General features: G+C 39.4%; 1 long non-coding RNA gene across 3 annotated transcripts; it reads left to right on the top strand.

The window, feature by feature from the left end:
- Nucleotides 1-211: 211 nt before the first annotated feature.
- Nucleotides 212-12,531, top strand: LOC106148186. Of its 3 annotated transcripts, XR_001233398.1 has the most exons (5): nt 212-316; nt 2,028-2,099; nt 8,783-8,910; nt 10,873-11,053; nt 11,408-12,531. It is a non-coding gene; the product is annotated as an uncharacterized LOC106148186 (long non-coding RNA). The 3 variants fall into 3 exon arrangements; XR_001233397.1 differs by having other exon boundaries at nt 10,873-12,531; XR_001233399.1 differs by lacking the exon at nt 2,028-2,099 and having other exon boundaries at nt 10,873-12,531.
- The last annotated feature ends 44 nt before the right edge of the window (nt 12,532-12,575 follow it).

Raw genomic sequence — 12,575 nt, 5'->3', positions numbered from 1 at the left:
GATGAGGCGCTCCATATATCATTTTAAATTGGGAATGATCATGGTTGGGTGGTCAATACTTCAAGGGGAAAGCGGGAAAAAACAACAATATTGGACAGTGCTAGTATACAGTGGCTGTTTTTCTGGGCTGGAACTGGTTAACTAAGAAATGAAAAGTCATCCTCTGGTAGCTTGAACAGGAACCTACAGTCTGCAAACACTTACTCCCATCAACACTGCTCCGAGGAGGTGCCGAAATGCAGGGTCCCTCATTTTGATCTGTGTCTGTCCTGGTATGAATTAACAGAGGGGAACAGGAAATGGATCGACACTGTTCGTAAGTAAGGAAGCCAATCAGGAGGGGGGTCCTTCTGCTTTCAATCAAGAGAGAGGGTACAATCTGAGGCGTCATCAGTGCATCTCAACCATCGGTAAACCCCAGGCTTCTGCAGGGAGCTGGGATTCTTTATGGATGGAATTACACACTCTGTGAGTCAGAAGTGTTTCTTGCAGGGAGTACCTGTTAGCTTACAGCAAAAATATGGGTGGAAGGAAAGAAATGGGACTGGTGATTTGGGCACCAGGCCTGACAGAGAACCATTAAAATCACTATTATCATATTCTTAATAGGAGTAATATTTTTCCCAATTCCTAATCTTGAATGCGCAGGGAGAAAAAAGTAAAAAAACCAAACCAAATCAAAACAAAACAAAGCACATTGCCTTTCACAGAGATCTTTAGAATCCAGGAACTTACAAGCAATTTTCTCCCTGTCACCAAATTAATTGTGTTGTAGTAAGCACTGTTAGCTTTGCTACAATTTTAAGGGCACTGATCCTTGCTTTGCTGGGTAGGTACCATTAAGAGTTGGAAACTAATTTGCTTAATTTCAATTTACTAATCCAATAAACTTCCTTGTTTACTTTGCTTGCACAGCAGGCTTTTGAAAACCAGGCATTTAAACCACTTCCTACTCCAGGAAAGATTTATATGTGGGCAGCTATTCTTAATCAGAGAGAGGGTGGACTTGTCCGAGGGTGGATGTGGTTGAAGATGCTGCTGAGTAGGGTCAGAAGTAGGAAACTGGAAAACCGCCAGCTTCCTCCTGAGTCACATCTTCAACTGTGGCTGCAGAGTTCCATTTGAAATACATTCCCCAAAATAAAAACCACCCATATATAAATATGAATACAAAACAAGAAGACACATTACTTTGTGTTATTTTCCACTTTATTAGTCACATCTCAACTCTCCCCCTTTGGTGCAAATCAGTGGAAGTTGCCCATATGTTAAAGAATGTGCTAAATATGAGCAATTTCTTGGGATCTGGTTTTTGTTCACCAATCTGATATTTTAGCCCCATGGCACTAGCCATCTTGTTGCCATAAATCAGGTATATTTTTGAAACTGTATTGTTATTTCTTAAACAACTAAGGCTACTTGTGAAAAAGACCTATGCTTTAAAAATTGAATATAACACAGAAATTTACTTAGAAACAACATATATGTGCCCATCAGAGGCTACAGGGGGCATGACTTCATCACTATGTTCCCCAGGCTTAGCCTAATGTCTTTCTGATGCATGCTGGGAATTTATAAAATATTTGACACAGGAATGAATTGTATACGCTGCTAATACAGCACGCATCTGGCTCAAAACAAATGCTTCATATGCCCATAAAACATCTTAGCACCATAACTGAGCCTAAATGAAGCCAAAACTGCATTTAAAAATTGTTCCTACCAATTCTTCAGGAATATTTATGCAAAACTGATGGACTATTTGTTTTTCAACAAGTACTCAGCCCCAGTTTCCACTATTTGCATCTATGGCACAGGCCTGGGGCAGGATTCCTCATTATTCCGTTACATTTTGTTTGTTTTCATTTTTTTATAAAGAGAATGTTTCTCTTATAGTCCAAATGAAGGGTGGTCCTGTTCATTTCTAACTAATCATAACAGTATGATTGGAGAAGAATATCCAGGCACGTTTCATTTTATGGGCCGAAAGATCAGTCTGACATAAAGAGGAACTTTCGTGGTTCTAGGATCGCAAAGCTGTGGGGGAACTCTTGGATGAAAGTCATAACCCAGCGGAGAAGGATGAAAGGAATTTAAAGGTGAATTTGGGGACTTGGGAAATTTAATACTGTGATTTGGTATCAGATTTAAATTCTTTCCAAAGCCACTGTGAAATGAAGATGGGGGAGGGGTTAAAGAAAGTTGAATGCTATTAGATATATATAATATTTATCTCTCCTTTTTGCTCCCCCCAATCAATACAGTTTAGAAAAACAGTTCTCCATATTAGTTGTTGTATTTCATTGAACTACATGTTCTAATAATTTTAAATGACAATCGTGTCTGGTACTGTATAAATTGCAGGGTCAAAAACATATAGTATATAGAAATGTCTAATAGAAATGTTTAAATTGCAGTGTCAAAAGTATATAGAAATGTGTAAATTGCAGGGTGAAAAGGAGATATTGTACAATTTTGAAGATCTGCAGATCCAGCACAATCTGAGAAGATAAAATACCAATAAAGCAAAGAGTTGATTCAATTCTTCCACAGCAGAAAACAGTCAGACATACCAAGAAATAAATTCCTACATGAGTAGCTGGATGGATGGCTTCAACACCTTTCCATGGCCTGGACACCTCTGTAGTCAGGGGCATTTTGAAGACAGTTGCTTATATTCCCAATGGAAGAACTAAGAGTCAGAAAAAATGAAGGGACCTAGCTGCATGGTAATAGAAATACCTTCAACAAAGTGGCAGATAAAGAATGCTTATTTTCTCGAAAGCTATGCATTGTGTCATATGCCTGTCCCCAGCATGTCCAGTTGCCCATGGTAATTGTTCAGGACTGACAGAACTGCTGGTTTGCCTGAGAGCGCAAAGAAAGACTACGGTACTACATGGTTATCACCCAGGTGTTCGTCTTCCAACAGTTTAAGCCACCAGGGGTCGTGCTTCTTATAGTGACTCCCGGTGGCCAGGTAGCTATTGGTACTGAAACTGCACAGTTTCAAAGTTAAACTGAAGCTTAAATCCTTGATCTTGCACTCTTTTAAAGCTTCATACCTTTATTTTAAAATGGACATTATAGCCCTAATTTTCCTGGCTTACTGTAAAGGAAAGTGGACTAAATGTGGAGAGTTTTGGGTACAGAGGTCGGTTTATTAAGCACTCAATACCTGGTAACCCAGTATCACCCATTTAAATTCTCAGGAATAAAAGGGCTTTCACTTTAATAGTTTGCTTGACAAACTCTCAATCAAATGAGTATCAAGTTTATGTTACGTTATTCTAGGAAAACTAAAAAATAAAACAGGCAACGAAAAATGTTTATGAAATTTTCTGAATTAATTTTATTTAGTTTTTGACATTTATTTTGAATTCTTTCTGTATGCCTGTATTTATGGTGATTCACATTTTGCTGAAATGTTTTAATAATTCCAACTTGATTAATTTATTTCATTGTATATTTTCTATCAATGAACTGGCTTACCCATTTAAAAATATAGAGGGTCATGCTTTTGCAGTAACCAACACTAAATTTCGTTATTTTTTTCAAAGTTATATCCTTTGACCAGAAGATTAAAACTATTTTCTTTCTCTTTCAGTGTAAGAATGTTTCCCACTGGAAGGTTTTGTTTGTCTTTTTTTTTTTTTTCTTAACTCTGACTTCTCTCTGGTTGTTCCAGTATCTTCTCTAAGTGCACCTGTCAATCTGAGTTTAACTCTTTGCTTTCTATCCTAGCAGGTTCTTTCAATGTTTTCAACATATTTTTTGGAAGGAATTGTTGAAACCAGGACCCCATGTACACACTAGGAAAATGATACCACTGAGCTACATCTCTAACCTCCCATGTTTTGTCTGTTGTGAGACAAAAAACTAAGTTACTCAGGCTTACCTCAAACTTGATACCCTCTTGACTCAGCCTCTTCAAACTTGAGTAGCTTGGATTATAGTGCCTGGGGAAGTATGTCAGTCTTTATCCTTTGTAATTTCAGGTTTTTCTTCATTGGGTTGCCAATTTTTATTCCTGTTTTGTCCCAACTGGTAAAGGTCTCAAATCCACTTATAAATAAATTTATATGCTTTTCTGAGTTGACTTAATTGTAGACTACAATAGAACACAGACTTCAGAGTACAGTACCTTGTGTTAAAGGTCCGTGTCAACGTAAATGAATGAATGAGTGTATAAATAAAGCTTAACAAGAGTTTAAGATAAGTAGATACTTTTATCTTATGCACTACTAGAAGTGGAACCACCCCCCAGTTAGCATAGTGTAGATTTGGAAAGCTATGGATATGCCTCCAGTACAAGACCCTGCTCATGGGCCACACCATTCTTTATCATGGATCCAGTATGAAACATCACATACTTTCTTCACAGCTCTCTCAGTAGCTACATGTGATAGCTGGAATTTGTACATGACAAGTAGTGTATTTACCATTGCAAATCTATCAAAGCATTTTTTTAATTCAACAATACCAAAATGCTGGTATATGATGCAAAACTTTTTAATTTAAGCTTCCAGTGGAATTTTTGAGGACCCAGTCCATTTTGCTTGCCAGAAATAACTTACCTTTTGCAGTTTTCCTGGGTTTCACTTTAGAGAGTGGGCAATGATCAGCACCTCCAAAATTGCTGTTCTGATGATGTCCCTGAAATTGAGATTGATTTATCCTTGGCTGTTAACCTTATACGTATAGTGGTTTTTTAGCTCCGTCTTCAGTCTTTTTTCCCAGAATAATTGCTCTGTGAGGCAATGCAGAAAACAGTTTCACACACATCGTGGGTTTATTGAGCATTTGATATTAAATAAATATGTGGAGAGATAAGAGATACAGCCATAAATGCTGGAAGAAACGCTGCATTTGTGGATACATTTGATAACTTGTAAGAGTCACTTTGAATGTTAATTATGCACCAATATTTCTTCTAAAACATCTTATTTAACATCTATAACACCCCTGTAACGGAGATCTAATTATTATTTCCATTTGATAGGTGAGATTAAGGAGGCGCAGAAAAATCTAAGTAAATCATTGAAGGTTGCACAGCCATTAGATGCTACAGCCTGGATTCACCCAAATCTGCCTGGTTTCAGAACACCCCCTCCGTAACCACTGTGCTTTGTTGCCTGAGATGCCAGTACCAATACTTTCTTCAGTGAAAACAAACTGAGGATTTTTGTAAGGCATTGAGCCAATAATAATGTCCTTCCATATAACAAGTCAACCTCTGCTGTGAAAATGGACAGTCAGACCAATGTACATGATAATACTTTAGAAACAAAACAAAACAACGCTGTAGGAAAGGAAGCCCTGAACAGAAACATAAAAAAGAACAAAGAAAGACTACAGCGGGTGGTTTCATACTTTACATTGAAAACAGATTACAAATGTGTGTGTGGTCAGGTAACCTCTGTGGCCCCTACCCCCAAGGCTTTTGTCTGTTCTACTACCCCAGGAGGGAATTTGGGGAATTCCCCCACCCCCATAAAACTGTTAGCTGCAGAAAGGTCTTGCCTATGTTTTTCCTAGGTGTCCTCCAGACCTAGCACAGTGGCTAGTACACAGCAGGAATTGGATAAATGTTTGCTGTAGGCACAAAAGCTTAAATTCAAAGGATGGAAGGGATACAGGAAAGGAAAAGAAAGAAGGATGAGGAAATAATGGGAAGAGAGGAAGAAATATGATGTCCCTTAACACCCTACCCTAGTGCTGTGTCACAGTAGCCCTTACTGTCTGTTGTTCCTTCTGTCTGCTTCTACAAATCTACCTGCTTGAATCCCCATCTATCACGGACAACCAAACTCCCATGTGACTCTTCCACTGGAATTTTCTCCTTCCGTCGTGTTCTCAGCTAAGACCTCCTATTATTCACTGTCACTTTTCTGAGTAGGATAAATGAGAGAAGTTCTGGCCCCCCTGATCTTTGCCAGGTTGTCTGTCTCACTCCTAATGTTAGTACACTCTTGATGTTAGTATACAGCATCAAGAAACTTCCACACTAAGGACCCTAACCAGAGATCTACCTCTGTCTAAAATCAATAATCTCTAGGGTCCAGTGGTCAATCTTGGCTACCTTGGTCAAAGGGACCTATCTACCTCATAGTGGCATCATGCTAAGAGTCACAGCCCACATCTGGCTTCCTCTGGCTATTCTCTGGCCCACTCAAGACCACCTGTGAATCTTCATCTTTGACAAATCACCTTTACCTTGAAAACCAGGCATCCTGCTTTCTACACAGACCCAAAATTTATATCTGAAGCACAGTTTTGATTCCACCATCAGCCAGTGGAGCCTTCAAACTAGCTGTCCTGCCCCTGTGTTTCTTCCAGAGTGTTCTTTCGCTGTAATGGCACCTACTTGCTCAAGTAACATTCCTAACTTTTCATCTCACATCTCTAATCCCTCATCGATCCTTTTAGCTCTGTACTCTATGTAGATTCCAAATCTGACCTCTTTTCACAAGGTCAGATCATAACACTTCTCTGCTCGAAACAACACGGTGGTTTCTTTTCTGATATTCAGAGCAAAATCCAAAGTGCTTAACTTATCCCATAGATCCCTCATGAGCTCATCCCTGGTCACCTCCTTAGTTACTGTTCTCATGCTGCAACAAAATACCCAACACTCAAAGATAAAGGAGGAAAGGTTTATTTAGCTTACAGTTTGTGGAGGTTTCAGTCCATAATTGGCTGGCTCCAAGGCAAAGCGGCACATGGCAGAGGGGCAACAGTTCACAGTGGCAGAAAACAGCAAAAGCAGAGAGAGACAGAGAGGGACAGAGAGAGAGAGAGAGAGAGAGAGAGAGAGAGAGAGAGGGAGGGAGGGAGGGAGGGAGACCACGTGAGGCTTTGGGGGAATATCCATATATAAAGCATAACGCCTCCCTAACCTTATCCCCTGCCACTGTCCTACACATTCACTCTGCCCCACCACAAAGGCTGCTTGCTGTCTGGGAACATTCTAGAACCTTACACCTGAGGTCCCTAGAGAGGTGTTTGTTCCTCCCTCTGTGAGGAGTGCTCTTCCCGATGTGGGCCCAGAGCAGTTCTACTTCCTCCAAGTCTCTGCTGTGATCACCTCCTGAGGACTTTATGTTCCCTCATCCCACTGTTTCCTTCACTGTACTCAGCATCTGGTGTGTTGGATACGTATGTCTTCATTTGCTTGGCATGCATTATCTCTTTGCTAGAGTGGAGACTGGTGTTGGGTGCTAGGCCACCACAACCCAGTGACAGACACAGAAGTGGTGCTCAACGAACCTTTGTTGAGTAAGTAAAGGAATAAATGTCCAGAGAGCTTCCTTGTGGGATTGGATGGAGGGTTAGTAGAGAGCTACTTCCCAGCATCAGGGCCCAGATCTCACCTAGAAAAAGTGAGGTTGGCAATTCTTTTTACCAGCTCATTTTACTGGTTCGCCTCTGGCTTCAGCCCCCGCTAGGTACAATATGGTTTAGAGAGTAGAAACTCAAATCCCCCCCTTTATACACCACTGGTCTTTCTCTGCATATTGGGCCTGAGATTCCTACCTCTGTGGTATCCTGAATGAAAGAGTTTCCTCTCCCAAACAGGCTCAGTAAAGTTAAATAGAGGCATAATGATTAGCCCAAGGTCACACAGGCAATTGGGCAAGAAATTAGGATTAAGATCTAGACCACATCCCTTCTTTTTTGGGTGTTGGCTATCAGAAACATTGTTCTTGGAGCTGGTCCATGTTTCATGGATGTTTCTTTCAAACACAAATGAACAGAGTCCCTAAAACATAAACTGGTTAACTTCCCAAAGCTGCGGTCACAGTGTGTGATAGGACAGATGAGTTTAAGTGATCAGAGCATTAGCAAGGCTCCCTTCGGGTCTCTCTGACTGCTTCCCTCTGTTTGCAGACATAATATTCAGTTTCTCCAAAACATCTCTGGTTACCAAAAGTCAATTTTGTGGGAAAATTGTGACGATGGTCAAACAAAGAGTTAATGCAACCAAAACAAAAATTCCAGTTTGAAATATTTTTACAGCGTTCTTTACACTAGAGAGCGGCAGAGAAAAAACAGCATTTTAAGTGCTGCTCTTTTTCCCATTAGGTTGTCTGCTTTTACAGGTGGCAAGTTTCAGCAAGATCTGAAGGCGAAAGGCCCATGCTGAGATGGTCTGCAGCAGAAAGGCTTGACCTGCCTGACCTCCTGCCCATGCCTACAACATAATCACTCACAAAATAGATACTAAAATAATGTCAGCAGCTGCCTGGCCTAAACTAATAAAACCTAGCACGTTGAGAGTTAAGGCAGAAAGCCTGTCCTTAACTCACCCCCTCGGGCCTCAGCATTACCTCTTCCCTGGCCTAAATTAACAGAGCTCAAACCAAATGGCTTTTTGCACCTCCTCCTTTTCCTGGTGTCACTCTGACACTGTTGACTTTTTCCCCCCTCCCAGGGCCTGACTCAGTGAGTTTAAATGCCCTTCTCTTTCTCACTCACCACATGCAAACTTTAATTAAGGCTGTCTTTACATAACACCAACAGAACTTGGGGAGAACTGAAACATTTAGTCAAATCACCGAGTTCGGGGGCCATAAAAGGAGGGAGAGGGGAAGGTCAGGGAAGGTCACACAGAACAGCAAAAAATACTCCACGTGTTTAGACAGGTCGCTTTTCCATGCATCACCCGCTCCTTCAGGCTGTAAGCACCAGGCCTCTTCTTTGTATTCTAGAGAACAACATTTCTTCTCTAAAGTCGATCTATATTTCTCCAAAGCCATCCTGCTTTCCTCTCTGTACACAGCTTCCTCCACGTTGATGTCTCTGCGTTATCCATGGCGGCAGGGACAGTGCTCATCTTACTCTTCTCTTTCACTCAAGGGAGACCTGAAGCTCCGAAAGTTAACGCCCACTCCACAGTCTGGACAGCATGTAAGTTTTTAAAAGTTAAATGATAAAATTTAAATATTGTATTAAAAAAATTTAAAGGTCAACCAAACAAAGAAAAGACTAAGCAGGAAACTAAATTTGTACATCTCAACTGAAAATTTTTGAAGGCATGAGTATTTGTTGTGATGGCATCTGGGTGCTAATAAGAAGCTAAGTTGTACACACCACACTTAACAAATGAATGAAGTGTGAAAAAAGAGCAGAACACGAAGTGTCTGTGTATATGAAAAAGTCAGAGTGAGTTGTAATAAATGTGCAATAGTACTTTAAGAAATAGAACTATGAGAAGAAAGTATATTTTCATGCACTTCTGCATTTTTCTATTGTTTGATGTTTTTATATCAAGAAAGGGGAGAAACCAGGTGTAATGGTGCATACCTATAATTCTAGCACTCTTGGAGGCTGAGGCAGGAGGATAATAAGTACAAGCCCAGACTGGGCAACTTGGTGAATTAGTTGTCAGAAAACAATCAAACAAATTAAAGCTAGTTAGGGAAGTAATTCAGTGTTAAGGCCTTGGGTTCAATCCCTAGTAACACACATACACACACACACACACACACACAAACCTAACTGAACATGATCATGTAAAAATGTGTATACTTACAGATAAGTACTAGGGAACAATGCAGAGAAACAGAAATGATAATACTTTAGGCCAGTGGTATTTTATTTTTTCTACTTTGTAAAAATATTCTAAATATGTCATATTCAAATAGTCTAAGATACAAACTCTCAAAGACAGAAAATTTTAATTTTCCATAAAAATATTAACTATAGGGTTTATAATCAGAACAAGAATTTCATTATAAAATTTCTAGAAGTTCTGTATATAAATTTTGGAAAATGCAGAAAATGAATTTTAAAATAAAATTTAGAAAACATGCTACATTTAGAAGATTTTCTATCATTTTGAAAATAACCCTTGAATCACAATTCTGTTATGATGTTATCTAGAAAAAGTTCACACTGAAATGTAGCTAAGATAGACTCAGAATTTACAGTTAGAAGACTGCAGAAATGTTATAAAGTTAATTAAAATCATGTCAAATCTACCACAAAGAAGTATAGAGAATCAGCCTCCTTTCAAGTGAATAACTGGTTTGGTATTATGCTGGCCCACACTGGAATCTCCCTGAAGCCAGCAGCAACTTTATCCTGCTCCTTTCATTACATTAAAAAAATAGTGCTAGCACTTGTATCTGGTAATCAGAATGACTGATCTGAAGACAATATGCAGTATAAGAACCGTTGTTGAATTCCCACCATCTTGTATAGTGAAGCTCTGCATCATTTCCAATGTTTTTTTTTATTACTTGTTACTGTCTTTGACTGTTTGATCAATCTTACATTCTTACATCTGGTGGACTGAGCAACTTCATTGAAGATAACGGTATGTAATATAGCAACCATTGTTAATTCCTATCATTTTGTTTTGAGGTCATATATTGATTGTGTTGTTTTTGTGTTGCTTTGATTTTTGTCTTCATTGTTATTGTTTTGTTTTGTCTTTAAAATAAAAAATTTCATATGTATAAAATATAGTGCTAATTATACAGCCTGGAACACTGTGAGTACTGAAGTTAATTTTAAGTAAATGAATTATATTTGGGGGGTTTTTTGAGACAAGGTCTCACTATGTTGTCCAGGTTGACCCAAAACTCTTGATCCTCTTGCCTCCTGTGCGCTGGAATTACCATAGTAAGCTACTATGCCTGTTCCTAAATAAATGCCCTTTTAATACACAAGGAAAGTTTTAAACAGAAAAAGCTAGAGTAAAAGAAGAGAGAGAAAGAGAAAAGAAGAAGAAAAGGAGGAGGAAGAAAGCGAGCAAAATAATAAAAAGAAAAAAGGAAGGAAGGAAATACTAGAGAGTCCGAAAGAAAAAAAAAGAGAAGGGATGAGTCACACATTGCTCTTTGGTCTCCTTTTTCTCTCTTCTAGGATGAAGCAGTCCAACAAGAAATCATGTACACCAGGCCTTTTTTCAGAGGCTGACTTCAGTAGCAGCTATGGCAACACTTTCAGAATTTATTAGCTTCTGGAAAAAAAGGATGAGACTGGAAGAGAGAGCCTACAACAACATTTACTCTGGACCTCGGTCTAATCTGAAGCTGCACATCTGGTAAGGTAGCAAGTCAAAAGGCACACGCGGCCTTCCAGTTGTAGCAAAGGGAAGATGGCTTCTTTGTATATAGCAGGACCGAGAAAAGATAATAGCTAGGTGAACCCTATTTCTTACCACCTAAGTAAAACACAGAGATAAATCATGCCCTGAATGAATGAATGAAAATGAGCAACAGGTGATGAACGGAATTTCTCATTCTAAAATGATTCTTTGTTTTTTTCTTCTTTGAAGAATGGGAGCAGAGAGGTAAAAGAGAAGAAGAAAGGAAAATAATTCACTATATATCTTTGAGGCTTTTAGATCTTTGTCCATTTTTATCTTTCCCTAAGATCTTTGGTAAATCCCTTTTAGATGGCCAATGGCAAAATCATGAAGCCTTTTTGAAGTAACCCTGGCTCTTCAATCCACCAGAGCTAAAGCAATCATACTCTCATCGATGCATACATTCATCTTGAACAGAAGAGGCCCAAGAGAACTCTACGTGTGTGTGTGGAGGGGCACGCACATTGGGATGAGATGAGCAGGTGGGGTTTGCTGAAGGGGTTAGAATAAAATCCGGCTATAGATGATGGATTATCATGATAATCCTACGTAAACTCCAACTCCTTCACATTTGACTCCTGCTTGTTTATCTAGCCTCGTCCTCTATTTCCAGCTCTATACATTTATATTGACTGTCTCACTAACCTCCTAGCAAGCCTTGTTTTTCCTGCTTAATACCTTCAAGCAAACAGGCTGTTCCCTCTGTATGAAATGCTCTTCCCAGCCTATCACTATGCATAGCTCAAGACCTGTTCAGCAAACACTTGTCATGGCACCACCCCCAAACTCCCCGAGGAGGGTTAATTGCAGAGTTAGTTGTTCTCTCCTCTGTGGCCTCACAGCTAAAGAGCTATCTACCACAGGGTTTTCTCATCTACTTATGTATATTCACATATACTTCTTTCCCGTTAGACTCTGAAATTCTCAAGCGCAGCAGCAATCTCATTTTATCCCCCAAATCTAGATAATGCATGGTGTAAAGGAGACAACAAACATGTTATGTGAACCATATTGAGAAGTGTTCCCATTCTTATCAATCCAAGGTAAAGGGCTTCTAGCCACCTAAGCTCTTAAGATGAAAAGATGACCATGAGAGAAATATTCACGTTCCTCTGAAATCTTCCAAATGGCTGTGAAAACAATGAGAAGAAAGTATAAAGTCAAAGATGTGGTAGGGTATGGCATGGGAAATTTGCACTCTAGAGACTAAAATTGAGGGGCAACAGAGTCTAACACATAGTAAATAGCTGTGGATTCAAATCACAGCTTGGCTCCTTGAATTTAAATGAAATAACACATTTGGATGTAATCACAGTTGCTCATGGGGTTGGGAAAATAGCTGGATCTTTGTGCCCATAGTCTCAACTATATAATGTAACATGTGCAAGCACCGCATTGTGTCACTAGTGTAAAACTTGAAAGAGTTAATTTAAACTCGGAGGTATGATAGACACTGTGAAATGATAGGAAACCAATG

The sequence above is a fragment of the Chinchilla lanigera genome, unplaced genomic scaffold (genome assembly GCF_000276665.1).
Source record: "Chinchilla lanigera isolate Chin_1 unplaced genomic scaffold, ChiLan1.0 scaffold00016, whole genome shotgun sequence".
NCBI lineage: Eukaryota > Metazoa > Chordata > Mammalia > Rodentia > Chinchillidae > Chinchilla > Chinchilla lanigera.
This window is presented reverse-complemented; position numbering and strand designations above follow the sequence as displayed.